Genomic DNA, 20,442 nt, shown 5'->3' with positions numbered 1-20,442 from the left:
GTCCTAAAGGAGGATCTAAGCAAGGTTAAGAACGAGCTAGACAGAACCTGTAAATGGAATAGGTCCTCTGGTGTACTTTCATGGCTACAAGAACACCATAGTAGCAATAAGAGAGGACTTGACTACAGGACCCCTGCACCTAAGTGGGATCCCAAAAGCAAGTACATCACACTTCCTGAGAACAAAATCTGCACACATTGTGGTAAGACTGGTCACTACAAAAGTGAATGTACTGCAAAAGAAAAGGCTAGTCTAAAGAACAAAACATTTGTTCTAGGGAAAAATATGCTTCCAGGATGGGCTAAAAAGAATCTAATACATCCTTTTGCCTATAGAAAGGGACCCAAACTAGTTTGGGTTCCTAAGACGAACCCCTGATTTCCTTTTGCAGGTCCAAGTGAAGGGGAGCAATCAAATATAGTACATGGATAGTGGCTGCTCAAAGCATATGACAGGAAGCAAGAACCAGTTCCTTTCACTTGAGGACCTCAAAGGAGGTAATGTCTTCTTTGGAAATGGTAAGAAATGTGAGATCATTGGGGTTGGAAAGGTAGGTAAGACAGACTCAGACTCCATTGTGAATGTCTACTTGATAGTGGCTTGAAATACAACCTAATCAGTGTATCACAACTGTGTGACAGAGGTAACTTGGTAGCATTCACCTCTACCAAATGTTTTGTGATAAATCTTACCACTGACAAGATTATTTTGCAGGGAAAAAGAGTAAACAATATATACATTGTAGATCTGTCCACTCTTTCAGAAAATGAACTCACTTGCTTAAGTGTGTTGGACAATGATCCCCTCCTTTGGCACGAGAGACTTAGACATGCAAGTCTGAGTCAACTCAACAAATTAGTCTCCAAGGAGCTGGTGATAGGGTTACCTAACATCAAGTTTAAGGAAGACAAAGTTTGTGAGGCTTGTGCAAACGGGAAGCAGGTAAGATCCTCTTTCAAATGTAAGAAAGTGGTAAGCACAACCAGATCGATGGAACTGGTCCATATGGATCTCTGTGGTCCAATGAGAACTTTAAGCAGAGGTGGTAAAAGATATGTGATGCTGCTTGTTGATGATTACTCTAGGTTTACCTGGACATTGTTTTTAACATCTAGGGTATGTTTGGTATAACGGAAAATGTTTTCCGTGGAAAATGTTTTCCAAGAAAATATTTTCTTGGAAAACAAGTAGTAATCTTATTCATTTTTCGGTGTTTGGTACGCAAATTAAGGAAAATAACTTCTCAAGAGTATTCAAAAATAATTTAGATATAATAAACATGAAACCATAAACTTTCAAACCAACAACCTAACGAACCCACAAATTTCATAAACTTCAAAATCGCGGAATTTCGAACCCGTAAACTTTATAATTTCTAAACCCATAAACTTCCAAACACATAAACCTCCGAACTCATGATTTTGAAACTTGTAAAATTTTGAGCCTTTAAACCGATACTTAATAAAATTAAACCTGAAAAATATCTTTAAATTTTTTTTTCGGAGGAAGGGGGAGGGCTGGGGGCAGTAAACAAAAAAAAAAAAAAATTTAAATTAACAAAAAAAAGTAAAATTTTTTTTTGTGCGGGGGGTGGGGGTGGGGGTGGGAGGGAGGTGGGGCGGGTGCTGGGTGGTGCAGAAAAATGAAAAAATAGAAATTTGAAAATGCAAAAAAAAAATGTAAGGTATTTTTTTTGCGGGAGGGGGGGGGGGGGGGAGGGGAGCTGGAAGGGTAGTAAGAAAAAACTGAATTGAAAAAAAAAACTTTTTTTGGAGATGGGGTGGGGTGGGTTGGTGAGGGCGGGAAGGTTGAGAAAGAGCTTTGGAAAATGTTTTCCCTTCTTTGATAAGGAAAATATTTTCCTCCAATTGGAGGAAAATGAATTGATAAGGAAAATATTTTCCAAAACATTTAAGCCGACCAAACATGGAAAAATTGGAAAATATTTTCCTTCATACCAAACACACCCCTAAAGATGAAGCATTTGACATGTTTACTCCTTTTGTTAGAAAAACTCAGAAATAACTAGGTAATCAACTTGCATCAATTAGGTCTGATCATGGAACTAAATTTGAAAATGCTAAGTTTGCTGAATTTTGTGATGTGCATGGCATAGATCATAATTTTTCTGCTCCTAGGACTCCACAATAAAATGGAGTAGTTGAAAGAAAGAATAGGACACTTGAAGATATAGCTAGGACTGTGCTTCTTTCTAGCAAACCGCCCCATAGTTTCTGGGCAGAAGCTGTAAATATTGCATGCTACATCATCAATAGGTGCATGACTAGACCTCTTGTAGAGAAGACTCCCTATGAGTTACTTAAAGAGAGAAAACCAAATATATCTCATCTTAGGGCATTTGGATGCAAGTGCTTTGTGCACAATAATGGAAAATACTCCCTAGGTAAAGTTGATCCCAAAAGTGATGAGGGAGTATTCTTGGGATATTCTTCACATAGCAAAGCTTATAAAGTGTACAACAAAAGAACTATGTATGTAAAAGAAAATGTACATGTGGTTTTTGATGAAACTAACATTCTTTATGTAAGAGAGGAACATGAAGATGAAGCTATTGGCTCGGTAAGAAGTTTAAATGAAATCACAGCCCAGGCTGAAGCTGCACCAAAAGAAGGAACATGTGCTTCTCGCCAGGGCAACCTGACAGGGGGAACTGAACAAAGAGAAACTGAATCTAATACCTCAATGGATCCTGTCCATGAGCCTGTTCCTCAGCAACAAAACATTGGAGAAATATCAAGAGGAAACCAGTTGGTTGTGAAAACTTACAAGTACCAAAGTTCTCATCCCATTGAGAACATAATTACTGATCCAACCTCCGGAATTAAAACTAGATCTTCATTAAAGAATCTTTGTGCTTTCGATGCTTTCTTATCTCTTATTGAACCTAAAAATATTGCTGAGGCTTTGCAGGACGCAGACTGGGTAAATGCAATGCAAGATGAACTCAACCAGTTTGAAAGGAGTCAAGTTTGGCATCTGGTTCCAAAACCCAAGGACAGATCAGTAATTGGTACAAAATGGGTCTTCATAAACAAACTTGATGAAGATGGAACTGTTACAAGGAACAAGGCAATATTGGTGGTTCAAGGATATAGCCAAGATGAGGGCATAGACTATGATGAGACCTTTGCTTCAGTTGCAAGGTTGGAAGCAATAAGACTCCTCATAGCTTTTGCGGCTTACATGGAATTTACTCTTCACCAGATGGACGTCAAGAGTGCCTTCCTTAATGGCTACTTAAAGGAAGAAGTGTTTGTCAAGCAACCTCCATGATTTGAAAGCAAGGAGTGTCCTGATCATGTATACAGACTTGACAAGGCACTCTATAGACTCAAGCAGGCTCCTAGAGCATGGTATGAAAGATTATCAAAATTTCTGCTTGAACATGGTTACAAGAGAGGTAAAATCGATAACACTCTATTCTTGAAGGAAAAAGGTAAAGATCTTTTAGTAGTACAGATATATGTTGATGACATAATTTTTGGAGCAACTGACAAAAAACTAAGTAAGGAATTTGCTAAACTAATGGGGAGTGAATTTGAAATGAGTATGATAGGTGAGCTCAATTTCTTTCTAGGCTTACAAACTAAAAAAAACTCAAATGGAACTATGATCCATCAGCAGAAATATGTAAAGGAGTCGCTTAAAAAGGTTTTAAATGGAAGAATCAAAGGAAATCGATACTCCTATTGCAACAGCCACAAAATTGGATATAGATAAACATGGTTCATCTGTTGATCAGAAGGTGCATAGGGGTATGATTGGTTCACTTTTGTATCTTACTGCTAGCTGACCTGACATTGTTTTCAGTGTAGGTCTTTGTGCTGGATTTCAAGCAAATCCAAATGAATTTCACTTGACTGATGTCAAGAGAATATTGAGATACTTGAAAGGCACCACTGACCTTTGCCTTTGGTATCCAAAAGGTAGTAATTTTAACCTAGTGGGATATGTTGACGCTGATTATGCAGGTTTCCTTGTAGACAGGAAGAGCACCTCAGGTATGGCTCACTTTCTTGGTTCATGTCTTGTGTCATAGGCTACTAAAAAGCAAAATTCAGTGACCTTATCTACTGTTGAAGCTGAGTAGTTGCTGCTTCATGTTGTGCTCAATTGATGTGGATCAAATAACAATTATTGGACTTTGGAATTGATGTTGGTTGCATCCCTATTTTTTGTGATAACACTAGTGCCATTAGTATGACAAAGAACCCGGTTCATCATAAGAGAACTAAGCACATAGATGTTAGGCACTATTTTTTTAGGGACAACTATGAGAAAGGTTTGATGACTGTGGAGTTTTGTGCTACTGATAAGCAAATTGTTGACATCTTCACAAAAGCCTTAAGTAGAGATCACTTTGAGAGGAACATGTTGGAATTAGGGATGATTAAGATCACCTAAAAGGACCAATTCAAAGTTAAACGAAAAAAATGGAAAAAATTAAAAGAAAAAAAAACAAAAAAAAATTGGTAAAAAAGTCTGTAAATTGTGTATAAGTAGATTAAATCTTGCTCAATTTAGTAGACTTACACGAGAGAATTATCAGTTAAGAACCTGGTTCATCAAGATGACACGATATGTTTTTTACACTCTGCATAATTTGAAATAATAATATTTGGATCATGAGCAGAGTGAACCAGTTTCGTTCAAGACTCCTAACCGTATTAAACTACCTAGATTCTTTTAAGTCTGCTACTGAGGGGGAAGAACGTGGTTCTTCTGAAACTGAACTGGTATCTTCTGATCCTAAAGTTGCTGCAAATTTAGAGAATAGATTTGTACTTGCAGGATCTATAGCAGGTGTTGAGACTACAGAATCTGGAGAAGTTGGTGGTAAAAATAAAAAGAGAAAAGAAAAAAAAGAGCAAGGGTGCTAGGAGTACTGTGAGGGGAAAAGGTACAAGAGTGGTTGATTCTTCACCCACTCCTGTGAGTTTAACCGAAGATAAAGGCGCAATGGTTGTTTGGGGATAAAAATCTGGTAGAGTAGAGGAGAGTGTCAAGAAAATAGGGGGAAGGCTAAGCTGCTGAGGGGTTGGTTCAACTTGGGAAAAATATAGATGAACCTGTTCCGTCTAAAAAGGAAACCCTCGCGGACCTACTGATAGGGTTATCAGTGGCACCAAAACTCATGTCATTCCCTATGGTTTCATTCTCACAACTATACTTGCACATTTCAAGGTACCTATGAAGAAGTGGGAGGTTAGTACAAGCAAGGATCATTTTGGGGTTAATACTCTGCTTGCTTGCGATTATGAAGTCAATGTCACTCCTAAAGAAACTGGTTCATCCAAGAAGGTACCAATGAATAGCAAAGTCAGAGCCTTGATGCAAGAAAGTGGGGTTAAGGATGCTGAGATTGAGAGGCTAAAGAAGAGGTTGACTGAGGTAGAGACTGAGAGAGATGCTCTCAGAACTGAGCTGGCAAGAGAAAAGGAGAAGAATGATGGCATTCTTTAGGATATGCTGAAACTCCTCCAAGCCAAAAACCAAGCACCTAGTTCTTCCCAGCCTTAAGCCTCCTAGCCTAGTGTAGATCAACCAGTGACCCAGTTCGGGACTTTTTGTTTCTGTTGCTCATGTTTTCATTATTTTTATTTCTTCTTATGCTTTATGGTAGAATCTTATCAATCATCAATGAAATTTACTGTCTTTTGCTCTAACTGTTTGCTTATATTTCTTTGATGGTTAAAATTCTTAGCTTGATCTATGATGATTAATCCATGATTGCATTTGAAGTAGCCCCAGTGGCCATGAGTAAGCTTTAAAATCTGGTTATCTCACATTTTTATGCAACTTTTCGATGATGCCAAAAGAGGGAAAAAAGGTTGTGCTTTACACGCTTTACACTTTGAACAGTGATGTTTATAACCTAATGAACCTGGTCCTTGATGATAAGTGATAAAAAGGAAAAATATTTCTAATATTGTGTTGATGTTGAGCTAAGTTGAAACAGGGCCTAAGCTTATGAAAAAGCACAGAGTTTATCAACAAAAAGGGGGAATTTATTGGCCAAGTAAAGGTTTGTTTTGAAGATTGACAAAGGAAGCTCAGGCATGAACCAGGTCCATCCCTTGTGTGCATAGAAATGGGCAGATTCGAGCATGTGGGATGCACGTGAAGGATATAAGCTTAACTTGGTATATTTGATATCTCCTTATCGAAAAGGTTGCATAGTTAATAAGGAGAAGGACTCCTTAATCAAAGAGAACACTGTCCAAGTTAGGGAAAGAGTTGGAAGTTGAGATCAACTAGAACTCTTCCACCAAGGAAGAGTAGCATTAGAACTCTAGTTATTTCTTCATCTACTGACTCTATAAATTGCAGGATGTTCTCACTTTACTGGCGTTGCACAAACACAGAAGTTAAACGTGAATTGAGAGCAAAATAGCAAGGCAATTTTGCAAGCTGTACGAGTGTGATTCATGTGTGCAAACCTGAAGCTACATGAATCAGATAGAAGAATCAGCATCAAGTGTATGTCTTTTATTCTAGTTCAATTGTAGTAGGTGTTTTCATATTGTACCTTTCAGCTTTATCTAGAGGCAATTGTAATAGGTACTCAGAGTTTTCAAGTTAGAGTTAACTTGAAGTTGTCGCAGCAGTTAGAGGTTGTTTGCCACAACGGGATTAGAGTTAGTCCTAGGTTTACAAAAGTGTTTTTGTAAATGCAGTTTTTGGCTCGGTGATTTAGTGAAGAGTTTGGAAAAATCCTACTGGGAAGTATGTCGTGGTTTTTTCACCTTTTGAGCCAGGTGTTTTCCACGTAAAATACTTGTGTTCTTTACTTTCCGCATTTACTATTTATGCAATAGTAGGTTAAGGAACACTTAGAAGAACCAGGTCCTTCCATAATCAGTTTAAGCAAAAAATTGGACACCACACAAATCACCCCCCCCCTCTTGTGTGGTATTGAAGTATAAAATATCAATCTGTAACCAAGATCTAGACATTCGCTCGGTTTTCCTCCGAGATCCTCTCTGGCTCTTCTGCCCCTTTTTCTTGAAGGAGGGAGCCCCTTTTTCTGTCCTCTTACCTTCTATATATATTATCAGTATTCCCTTTTGTCCAATGGTCCTTAGCCAGAATATCTCCATCCCTTGATTGTACTTTACGTCACTCCCCTTAAGTATCACGGCATATACATTGCCGTGCAAGCTTTCTGATGGTTCGATCTTTGCAGCGGCCGAGATACTCATCGTTATTACGCCTTGTAAATATGACCACAGCTTAGTCAACCCCTTGCCATTCCTTTTAGCGTTAATCTGCGTATGGTCATATTTTGACCCATACAGTTAGTCCCTCCGCCCGTTAGGGTCGCCTTTTGGCGAGCTCGATGGGCAGACTTTGTCGGTCCGAGAGTTGAGAGAAATCTGAATGCTTTATACGAGGGACGAGCACCTCATGGTGAGGTAGCGAAGTGACATTTCGAGAGCGGCGTTAGACCGTCACATCAGTTCAGAATATTATCAATATTTCTCATGCGTCATTATGGCACACGTTTTCTATGCATTGCATCATTTCTCGTGACCGTTCTGTTTTCTAACTGGCGGCCCTTGGTTTTCCCGCTCAGGGCATTTACATTTCTATAAATAGGGGGAGCCTCTCATTTGAATGTTACGCTTTTCAATCGCTTAAGAAAGAACTTTACAAATCTTCTCCTTCTCTCTCAAACTTCTGCTTATGTTAGGATCCGTTGTGACCATTGTCTCTTTCCATTACCATTTTCGTTTCTTTCGATCAAAGAAAGATGGCTAGTGCTTCTTCCCAATCTGATAAAGCTCTTGCTGCTCCGGTGCCGGAAAATGACACACCCCTACTCGAAGAGGGAGTGGAAATGGCGGAAGACGAGGGTTTTTCGATGGTAGATGAGGTGGTTCCTCGCCCAGGGAAGGCGAGGACTGACTTTAATAGCCATGTCGTAGATGAGCTGAAGACCGTCTTTTCAACGATGGATGCGGTGGCGCTCACGGTGTTCAAAGCCAAATGGGGGATTCCTGATCATATTGAACTGGTTTCGACGGACCGGGACATAGTGCATATACACCGTTCGGGCTACTGCACTTTTTATGCGTATCCCTTTATCGTCGGGTACACGCTTCCCCTACCTTCCTTAGTGGTGGATTTCTGCCGCTTCTATGAGGTGTGACCGGATCAACTTTCTCCGTATGCGTACAAGCTTTTTCTTATGCTTATCAAGTACGCGGAGCTGGTCGGCCGAGGGATTTCTCTACGACACCTGCTTTATCTCTTCGCCCCCCATTTTCTTAGGGGTACGATGATTCACATGCGCCACCAAGGATCCAAGAGTTTGGTGGTAAAGATGGACGATAAGGCAAATCGCCGCTTTTAGGAGAGCTTCTTCTACGTCCGAACAAAGCATGTCGTGTCGAACCCAGCGGGGTTTCCTAAGATGTGGAATTTCGCTCGTAAGTTTTCCTTTCTACTTATTTTATGCATTTTTTTTAAGATGGTCGTCGGTCGTCTACCTTTAACTACTTCATTGAGGATTTGCTTTTATTTTTGTAGCTGAGAGAGTACCTCCTCCGCTAGTTGCCGATATCTACGAGTGGCTGAGGGCGATTCTCCCCCACACGATGGGGATTCGTGAATGGGCACCTTTCCATGAGAAGTTTAGGCGCAAGCCCCTTGTCGGTGAGTTGGCTTGTTGTGGTCTTGCTTTGTTCTCTGGTCGGTAGTTTTTTTAACCTTATCGTTGTTTGATCAAATCCCTTCTTATTGGCAAGTCGGAGAGGAGTGTGAAGGGCGAGGGCTCCTGCGCTTGCATTCCGTCAAACGGCTACCTCCGCCCGGCCCGCACCAAGAGCTACTGCGGACGAGGGCGTAGAGAGTTTGGTCAATCGCCGGACCGCATTTGAGGCCGAAATCGTGCGCTTGGAGGTTGCTCCTCGGCCGGAGACTCCGATCCCCGCAGTCCATTCAACGGGCGAATCTTCTCGTGTCAGTAGTGGAGAGGCCCCGCCGAAGAGGCGAATGGTAGTGTTGGAAGGGGCTTCTTTAGCTGAAACGCCCTCGAGGGGCGACCTTGTTTCGACGTTACCCGAAACCGGCAGTGGTCCCAGCCTGGGTGCGGAGGCGATACCCGTTGCGAGCGTTCAAGAGGCTATTATGGTGGAGGGACAGAGTTCCGAGGCTGTCGCTACTGTTTCGGGCGGCCTATCGACATCTCGATCGGGTCATACCCCGTCTTTGACCAATGAGAGATTGAAGGGCGTCATGGTTGAGGATTATGAATCCAACTCCGACATTGACCCTGAGGACATGAGGATGTTCAAGGAGGGCTTTACCATGATTGATGTAAGGGCGGAAAGTCCTTTCCGCATACTCGAAATTCCGTTGGATTTCAACCTATTGCAGGACACGATGGATTTGGTGCCACAGTTTGATCTTCTATGCTCCGCCGCTGAAAGTAGATCTCTTCAGGAGATCAACGATTCTGGGTTGTCATGCGGTGTGGCCGTGATGGCCCTATGGGTGAGTTCCCTTTTGTTGTTTTCTTTGTTTTGTGCCCCTTGTCTTTACTGACTCTTTCTCTCCTCTTTTTTTTCAGACTTATATGCTGGAGATCGAGAGTGCTTGCAGGGCTGAGACGCGGGCCGAGATTTTTCTAAAAATGGCCGAAAAGTACCGGCGGGATCGCAACAGGTGCCGTGAGATCCACGAGCAGCTTAGGGCAGGCACTAGTACCCAGTTCGCCAGGGAGGAGTTAGAGAAAAGAGATGAGGAACTGATCCGATCTATCCGCAGATGCAGCGAGCTTGAGGAGCTACTTCACTCCAAGGACGAGGAGCTCGTGGTGGGCATAGGGGTTGCCGCGGAGTGCGAGGACCTTCAGGAGAAGGTGCTATCTTTACGAGCTGAGATTGAGCAAAATGCTACTAGAGTCGCCGCTCTAAGTGCAGAATGGACGGAGAAGGTATCCGAGCTAGAAAAGAAAGTGGCCGAGTTGGAGAGAGCCGAGAGTGCTCGAGTGTCATCTTTGGTGAGGGCGGCGGTGCTAGAAGACACTATCCGCACCCTCAAGTCAGAGCAGGAATCTGAGAGAGCGATGGCCACGCTGAGGGAGGCGCGGCTCGAGGAGCGAATTGGTGCACTTGATCGGAATGCTTCGAGCTTGGGAGACCGAGCTGCGGCTTTTGAAGCCGAGAAGGCGCAGTTATTGGCTCAAGCTCCCCTCCAAGAATCTGCTTCTACTAGTGTTCCCCGCCATCTGTATGAGCTATGGGTCCATGCTGAGGCCCAACGTGATATATACAAGTGTTTGTGGGAGGCGGGGAGCGTTCCTGAGGCCGTTTTTTATGATGCTCGGGCAAAGGCACGCGAGGCTCGCTCGCTTGTGGTTATGACCTTGCGATACTGGAGGCCGGTGAGGGTTCTGAGATTGAAGGTGACCTTCCTTCTGATGACGAGGATGCTGGGAAGAACGGCTGTGGAGATGATGCCGAGTGAGGAAATTTTTGTAGCTCTTGTACTTTGTACTTAGTTGTTTTTCTAGTTTTTTCTTTCTCTTTTGTGGTTTGTTTTCATTTTTTCTTGGGGGTCCGCTTTTGGCCCTTTGTAAGGCGCGGTTGTTGCGCATGTACATCTCCTGAATAAAAATAGTCGTTTTGCCTTTGGCTATGTATCTTTTGACATTCTTTCCCTTTCTTTTTTGAAAAAGATCTTCGAATTTCCTCGCGATGAGTCCCTGATTCTTGATAGGGAATTCGAATGCGGTTTTACCTCGCTTGATTTGAGTGAGGTCGAAGTCAGACTTGCCAACTCGGGCGAAGTCAGTTTCGACTTGTAAATTCGAGCGAGGTCGAAGTCTGACTTACCAACTTGGGCGAAATTAGTTTTGATTTGTAAGCTTGTATATTATTTCTGCTTGGTGATGGCCAGGGGCCGTAGGAGCGTCAATTCAAGCAAAGTCGGGAATACGACCTGAGGTCAAATTGTTACCCATTATAAATTCGAACGAGATCGATTTTCACTCACTTGGCGATGGCCGATGGCCATGAGGGTATAAATTTGAGCGAAGTCGAAACTGTAACCCATTGTGGGCTCGAGCGAGGTCGAACTTTCTTTTCACTTGGTGACGGCCGATGGCCGCAAGGGTGTTAAGTCAAGCGAGGTCGAAATTGTAACCCGTTGTGAGTTCGAGTGAGATTGAACTTTCTCTTCACTTGGCGACGGTCGATGGCCGTAAGGGTGTAAGTTCAAGCGAGATCGAAATTACAGCCCGTTGTGAGTTCGAGTGAGGTCGAACTTTACTTTCACTTGGCGATGGCCGGGGGCCGTAAGGGTGTGAACTTGGGTGAGGTCAAAATTGTAACCCGTTGTGAGTTCGAGCGAGGTCGAATTTCACTTTCACTTGGGAATGGCCGGGGGACATAAGGGTGTGAATTCGAGCGAGCTCAAAATCGTAACCCGTTGTGAGTTCGAGCAAGGTTGAATTTCACTTTCACTTGGCGATGGCCGGGGGTCGTAAGGGTGTGAATTTGAGCGAGGTCAAAATCGTAACCCCTTGTGAGCTCGAGCGAGGTCGAATTTCACTTTCACATGGCGATGAGATTTGTCTGTTGCATTACTTATATTGGAGAACATTACTCGTTGCCGCATTGTTTATGCATGCATTAGGGTGAGTCCCGGTTTGTTTAATTTCGCTTTCATTGGAGTGTTGTACGTCGTTGCATAGTTCATATGCATCGGTGGAGTCTCATTTTATCTAGTCCCTTCATTGATCGGCCTGGGGAGGCCGTCGATGGGATGGGCAATGAACTTATCGCTTGGGCTACCGGGCACCTCGGAGCTTCACTGATTCAAACGACATTCAGTCGTGATTCGTAATATTTAGTTGGCTGAATTGGCGTAGGATTGTCATGGCGAACATATGTGTAAGCTTTTCGAGTTCATGTTCTGCCTGTGTTGGAAAGATTATACATTCCATGGACTTATTACTCAGTCCCGGGTTATGGAGATTGTTTCTTAATGATGTTGACCTGTCCTGAGTCGTTTGTCATTTATAATATGGCTCGGCACAGAGGGTTTTGCTCGATCATTGCCTGCGAGACGATGCAGTACAGAACATTTTCCTGGTGTGTTCAGTGGCGTTTGTTCCTTGTCCGCGAACCTGTGAGAATGCCAGAGAGAAAATATGACACGTTAAACCCAAGCGAAATTGCTTGTTACCTTGGCCTGGTAAGCCGGTGAGAGGGGGAAGGGCGTTGTAGGGCTACTTGCTCCCTCCCATATTCGCATGGCGGTTTTAGATTTGGCAGACCTGTGTTTGGCTTCGCCATTAGTCGCATCTGGGCTTCTCGTGGGCTGAACTTACCTTGCCCGTTGGAATCTCGAGCTCGAGTCCCGATCCGATCCCGTCCGATGCGCTCAAAGAAAAAGGGAAATATGTCATACTATTCTGTACATAAATCACATAGCGCATACGGGTACAAAAATAAGGCAGGATACGCCGGTTATTTCAAAAAATCGCACAGTAGGCTATCCTAGGAGGTGGAAATACAGATCGGCGTAACGTGAATATGGCAGTTAGAATTGTTGTCGCGCTAAGTGTGTAGCGATCGTGATCTCACTTTGAATACGTATATGACATGTCAAATCCGTCGCTACCGACGAGGCGTGGTTTTTTTTTATAGATATTGGATACAATTTCGTTTCCATGTAAAGATCTAACCGTGATTGGTTTGGTTATTTCAAAAGCTTGCCTACAATTTTCTCAAGTTGGTATTTACACGGAGGGTGGGCTATGGCCAACGGAAAGCGAAACTCTGGCTGAATTTAGATCTAGAGGGAACTAAAATTTTGGCTAAGAAGTCCCCACAGACGGCGCCAAATTGTTTGACCAAAAAGTGTTAAGCTTTTTGTTTAACTAATTAATGAAGAAAATAGAGGGTGAATCTTAGCCAAGGATAATTAACTCTAGATCAAAGCACGTTAAATATTAAAACAGAAATATAATCAAGCTTATAACCTTTTTGAGATTATAAAAGATATCAAACGTAAATGATAGGCTTACATCCTTGAGGTGTTCTGTAATGTAAGAACAAAGAAGAAATAGAAAGAATGCCATTAACAACTTCAGGATTTATCTTTATTGATTTGACAATGATGATTACAAAGATCTGTAAATCTAGACATTCGCTCGGCTTTCCTCGGAGATCCTCTCTGGCTCTTCTGCCCCTTTTTCTTGAAGGAGGGAGCCCCTTTTTTTGTCCTCTTACCTTCTATATATATTATCAGTATTCCCTTTTTGTCCAATGGTCCTTAGCCACAATATCCCCATCCCTTGATTGTACTTTACGTCACTCCCCTTAAGTATCATGGAATATACATTGCCGTGCTAGCTTTCTGATGGTTCGATCTTGGCAGTGTCACGACCCCAAATACTCCGGTCGTGATGGCGCCTATCACAGTACAAGGCAAGTCGAACCAACATTTACCACATCGAATCCTTTTATAAAAAAATCATTTCCTAAAACCGATTAAATCTCAAATTCTTCATATGAAATATATAAACTAAGGAATAAGCGGAAAACCAGTACAAAATATTTTAACACAGCCCGAATCTGGTGTCACTAGTCATCAGCCTCTAAGTACAACCAAAACACGGTATGAATAATACAAAATCGTCTGAAATAACGAAATACTAAGATAGGAAGGAGGAAGGCGGGGCTGCGAACGCGGCTACCTTGCGATCTCCGGATACGCTTCTGAGAGCGCTAGAAGCTCTCACTCTGATGCTCGGGCACCTAGATCTGCACACAAGGTGCAGGGAGTAACATGAGTATGCTGACTCAGTAAGTAACTACAGTAAATATAGTCTGAGTGCAGTAACGAGCATTTAAAATCATATTATAAATATCAACAGAAATATCAAGTCAAATCTGCAGTTCAATAATCAATGATCTCATAAACTCTAGTTTCAATTAAAATCCTTTAAAGGCATTTATTCAACATTTTTCAATAGAGGTTCAGTACAAAAGGAAGAGTGAAAATAGCAAAATGTCATAAACAAGCCCCTCGGGCAAGGTATCACTCATAAGTATAGTCCCTCGGGCAAGCCTCTGAGTAACTCGTGACTCAGCTCTCGTCAATTAGTACTCATACTCAACACTCCGACTCAATAGATATCTCATAATAATAGTAATAGTAATAACCGCTGTGGCGTGCAGCCCGATCCATGGTTTATAGTCGACTACGCTCACTGGGGGTCTACAGACTCCGAATGGGCTCCTACAGCCCAAGCGTCATATCGCTGCGGCGCGCAGCCCGATCAAATACATATCGCTGCGGCGTGCAGCCCGATCCATAATGTATATATAATCCTCACCATTGGGTTCTCAACCTCTCTCTGTTATTAACCTCACGGCCACTCGGGCACATTATTGAAAATCAGGGAAACTCAGCCCAAACAGTTTTCATTTATTAAGAAGTTGAGCAATGAAACCGGATTAAACAAATAAGCAGGTAAAACATGACTAAGGATATGCTTTCAAATCAAACAGAGTGAGTAAAGTAGTAAAAATACCCCTAAGGGTCTAAACAGGTCGGCACAAAAGCCCCAAACATGGCATTCAGCCCAAAATATAGAATAAGTCTCTAAAATACGGAATATTATAAGATTTCAATCAAATACGCGGCTTAATAGTCGCTACGAGACGGACCAAGTCACAATCCCTACCGGTGCACGCCCACACGCTCGTCACCTAGCATGTGCGTCACCTCATTTATCAAAACAATACGAAATACCGGGGTTTCATACCCTCAGGTCTAGATTTACAATGGTTACTTACCTCAAACCGGATGAAATACTACTCTGCGACGCCCTTGCCTCTCGACTCGGCATCAAATCGCGTCGAATCTATCCAAAATCAGAATTATAACATCAATATATGCTAAGGGAACGAAGCCCATGCTAAAATAATCAGATTACATCAAGAAATCCCGAAATTGGCCAAACCCGACTCCCGGGCCCACGTCCAGATTCCGATAAAAATAACAAAACTAGAATCCTTACACTCTCAAGAGTTCATACATATCAAATACATCAAAATCCGACCACTAACGACCCCTCGAATCCTCAAATCAAAGTCTCCAATTTCAAGCCCTAACTCTCCAATTTTAGGCTTTAAATCCCACTAATTTCATGTTTAATCAGGTAGAATTCATCATAGAATCGAGTATTGAGTTCAAAAATCTTACCTCAAAGTGATTCCCTTCGATTCCCTCTTCAATCCCTCTCAAAAAGCTTCAAAATCGCTCAACAATGGTGGAAGATAGGCCAAAAATCGCGAAAATGGCTATTTAAACATTCTGCTCAGGGATTTAAATTCCTTCATCGCGATCGCGGAAGTAGCCTCGTGATCGCGAAGCACAAAAGATCACAGCTCAACTTTCCTCTTGCACGAACGCGAACACCACCTCGCGAACGCATTGCCTTACTCAGCTTAACCTACGCGAACGCGTTCCTCCAGTCGCGAACGCGATGCCTTAGGGCCTGATGCCAAAGTCCGCTTCACCTTTCTAAGCGAACGCGAACAATACCACGCGTTCACGATGAACATTCAGACTCAATCTTCGCGAACGCGAAGGGCAACTGGCCTGCCTCACTCAACATCTCTTCACGAACGCGAAGACACTCTCGCGAACGCGAAGAGTAAAACTCTGCAACAAAAACCTGAAGAAATCTATAACTTCCAAAAACAAGAATTGATCCGTTTAACCACCCAAAACTCACCCGAGGCCCTCGGGACCTCAACCAACCATGCCAACATCATTCAAACTTGTTCCAACCTTCGGAACGCTCAAAAAACATCAAAACATCAAATCATCATCGGATTCAAGCCTAAGAAAGTCCAAAACTTTCGAATTCCGCTTTCGATCAAAAAGTCTATCAAAACTTGCCCGAATGACCTGAAATTTTGCACACACGTCACAAATGACACAGCGGACCTACTCCAATTTTCAGAATTCAATTCCGACCCCTATATCAAAATCTCCGCTACCAATCGAAAAACGTCAAAATTCCATTTTCGCCAATTCAAGCCTAAATCTACTCCGGACCTTCAAAACACATTCCGATCACGCGTTTAAGTCATAATCACCTAACGAAGCTACTCGAACCATCGAAATCAAATTCCGAGATCGTTTTCACACAAGTCAACTTTCAGTTGACTTTTCCAACTAAAAGGCCAACTTAAGAGACTAAGTGTCTCGTTTCTCTACAAAACCACTCCGAACCCAAATAGGTGAGGATATCTGCTCCGCATCTCCCGCTCGGTCTCCCAGGTAGCCTCCTCCGCGGGCCAACCTCTCCACTGCACTTTCACTAAAGCTATATCCTTTGATCTCAATTTCCGAACCTGACGCTCCAAAATAGCCGCTGGCTCCACATCATAGGTCAAGTCTCCCTCTAACTGAACCGTGCTGAAATCCAAAACATGAGACTGATCGCCAATATACTTCAGGAGCATAGAAACATGAAATACCGGATGCCCACTCGACAAGCTAGGAGGCAAAGCGAGCTCATAAGCCACCTCCCCAATCCTCCGAAGTACCTCAAAAGGCCCAATGAACCGAGGACTCAATTTACACTTCTTCCCAAATCTCATAACACCCTTCATGGGTGAAACTTTTAGTAGAAACTTCTACCCAACCATGGAAGATACATCATGGACCTTCCAATCAGCATAGCTCTTTTGTCTCGACTGCGCTGTACGAAGCTGCTCCTGGATCACATTTACCTTGTCCAAAGCATCCTGCACCAAGTCTGTACCCAAAAGCCTAGCCTCGCCCGGCTCAAACCAACCAACTGGAGATCTACGCCGTCTCCTATATAAAGCCTCATATGGAGCCATCTGAATACTCGACTGATAACTATTGTTGTAAGCAAACTCTGCGAGCGGTAGAAACTGATCCCATGACCCTCCAAAATCAATGACACAAGCGCGCAACATGTCGTCCAATATCTGAATAGTGCGCTCGGACTGCCTGTCCGTCTAAGGGTGAAAAGTTGTGCTCAACTTAACCTGAGTACCCAACTCTCGCTGCACGACCCTCCAAAACTGTGAAGTAAAATGAGTACCTCTATCTGAAATGATGGAAACTGGAACCCCATGAAGGCGAACAACCTCTCAGATATAAATCTCTGCTAACCGCTCTGAGGAATAGGTAGTACATACGGAATGAAGTGCGCGGACTTGGTCAGCCGATCCACAATCACTCAAATAGCATCGAACTTCTTCAAAGTCCGTGGGAGCCTAACTACGAAGTCCATGGTGATTCGCTCCCACTTCCACTCTGGAATATCTATCTGCTGAAGCAAGCCACCAGATCTCTGATGCTCATATTTTACGTGCTGACAGTTGAGACACCGAGCTACAAATCCCACAATATCCTTCTTCATTCTTCTCCACCAATAATGCTGTCTCAATTCCTGATACATCTTCGCGGCTCCCGGATGATGGAATACCGCGAGCTATGGGCATCCTCTAAGATCAACTCCCGAAGCCCATCCACATTGGGCACACATATCTGGCCCTGCATCCTCAATACCCCATCATCACCAATAGTCACATCTCTAGCATCGTCCTGCTGAACTCTGTCCTTAAGGACAAGCAAATGAGGATCATCATACTGGCGCTATCTGATGCGATCAAATAAGGAAGACCGGGAAATCACACAAGCTAAGACCCGACTGGGCTTCGAAATATCCAACCTCACGAACCGATTAGCCAAGGCCTGAACATCAACTGCAAGAGGTCTCTCCCTAACAGGAATATACGCCAAACTCCCCATACTCACCGCCTTCCTACTTAAAGCATCGGCCACTACATTGGCCTTCCCTAGATGGTACAATATACTAATATCATAATCCTTTAGCAACTCCAACCATCTTCGCTGCCTCAAATTGAGATCCTTCTGCTTGAACAAGTGTTGGAGGCTACGATGATCCGTAAACTCCTCACAAGACATACCATACAGATAATGCCTCCAAATCTTCAACGCGTGAATAATGGCAGCCAACTCTAGATCATGAACAGGGTAATTCTTCTCATAGGGCTTCAACTGACGCGAAGCATAAGCAATAACTCTACCCTCCTACATCAACACACACCCAATACCAACTCTTGAAGCATCACAATACACTGTATATAAACCTGAAGCTGATGGCAAAACTAACACTAGAGTTGTGGTCAAGGCAGTCTTGAGCTTCTGAAACCTCGCCTCACACTCATCCGACCACCTGAATAAAGCACCCTTTTGAGTCAATTTGGTCAAGGGTGATGCAATAGATGAGAATCCCTGAATGAACCGATGGTAATAACCCGCCAATCCAAGAAAGCTGCGAATCGTGTGGCTGAGGACGGCCTGGTCCAACTCTGAACTGCCTCTACTTTTTTGGATCAACCTGAATACCCTCACTGAACACCACGTGCCCCAAGAAAGCCACTAAACTAAGCCAAAACTCACACTTGGAGAACTTTCCATAAAGCTTCTCCCCCCTCAATCTCTGTAACACAACTCTCAAATGTTCCGCGTGCTCCTCCTGACTACGCGAGTACACCAGAATATCATCAATGAAAATAATCACGAACGAGTTGAGATAAGGCCAAAACACGCTGTTCATCAAATGCATGAACGCTGCTGGGGCATTGGTCAGCCCAAAAGACGTCACAAGGAACTCATAATGACCATATCAGGTCCTGAAAGCTGTCTTAAGAATATCCGAGCCCCTGATCTTCAACTGGTGATACCCTGACCGGAGATCAATCTTGGAAAACACTCTCGCTCCCTGAAGCTGGTCAAATAAATCATCAATGCGAGGCAAAGGGTACTTGTTATTGATTGTAACTTTGTTCAACTGCCTGTAATCAATGCACATTCTCATCGTGCCATCCTTCTTTTTCACAAATAGAACAGGCGCATCCCAAGGCGACATACTAGGCCGAATGAACCCCTTATCAAGGAGTTCCTGAAGATGCTCCTTCAACTCTTTCAACTCCGCCAGTTCCATACGATACGGTGGAATAGAAATGGGCTGAGTTCCCAGCACCAAATCAATACAAAAGTCAATATCCCGGTCCGGTGGCATGCCCGGGTCTGCAGGAAACACATTGGGAAAATCCCTCACTACAGGAACAAAATCAATACTAGGAGTCTCTGCACTGACATCCCTCACAAAGGCTATGTACGAAAGATAACCCTTCCCAACCATCCGCTGGGCCTTCAGAAATGAGATCACCCTACTGGGGACGAAATCAGTCAAACCTCGACACTCAATCCGTGGCACACCCGGCATAGCCAACGTCACTGTCTTAGCATGATAGTCCAATATAGCACGACACGGGGATAACCAATCCATGTCCAAAATCACATTGAAATCCACCATACAAAGTAAAAGAAGGTCCACTCGGGTCTCCAGACCCCCAATAGTCACCACACACGACCGGTATACACGGTCCACAATGATAGTATCGCCCACCAGAGTAGATACACGAACAGATGAAGCAAGAGACTCACAGGGCGTATACAAATAACGAGCAAAATATGATGACACATTTGAAAAGGTGGAACCAGGATCAAATAATACAGAGGCATCTCTGTGGCAGACTGAGACAATACCTGTAATCACAACATATGAAGCAATAGCATCTGGTCTGGCTGGGAGTGCATAGAAATGGGCCTGACCACCACCTGATCGACCTCCCCCTCTGGGGTGACCCCTGGCTGACTGACCCCACCCCTGGATGCCTGAGCGGGTGGTGAAGTAACTGGAGCTGAAGTCATGGGCTGACTCCTCTGCTGAGACGGACCCTCAAGAAGACGAGGAAACTGCCTCCTCATATGCCCAAACTCTTCACACTCGTAACAACTCCCTGGTGCGGGGAACGGGGAATGAAGGGAACCTCTGGCACCAGAATGACTAGTAGAAGGACTTGGCATGGAAGAGCCCTGAACAATGGAGCACGAGACGAACTCTGGGCTGGTAGGGCACTGAGTGATGAATGGCCCTGATGAGAACCGTGAGAACCATGGACCAAAGATACCCCACAATGAACTGGGCGAGCTGACTGAGCATGTCTGAATGGACGGCCTCTGCCGTGCTGAAACTGGCCTCTCGAAGGAGCGCCACCAAAACTACCAGATCCTCGAGGCCTCTAGGCCTCCCTTTCATCTCGCTCCTGGCGACGAACTGACTCAATCTCTCGAGCAATATCAACAACCTGCTCAAAGGTAGCACCGGACATCCTCTCCCTGGTTATGAGAATCTGAAGCTGATATGTGAGGCCATCCACGAACCTCTTGATCCTCTCTCTGTCCGAAGGAACCAACCAAACAGCATGACGAGCTAACTCTGAAAATCTCATCTGATACTATGTCACAGTCATCTCTCCT

This window comes from Nicotiana attenuata, unplaced genomic scaffold, assembly GCF_001879085.1.
Source record: "Nicotiana attenuata strain UT unplaced genomic scaffold, NIATTr2, whole genome shotgun sequence".
Classification (NCBI taxonomy): Eukaryota; Viridiplantae; Streptophyta; class Magnoliopsida; order Solanales; family Solanaceae; genus Nicotiana; species Nicotiana attenuata.
Note: the sequence above shows the minus strand (reverse complement) of the source record.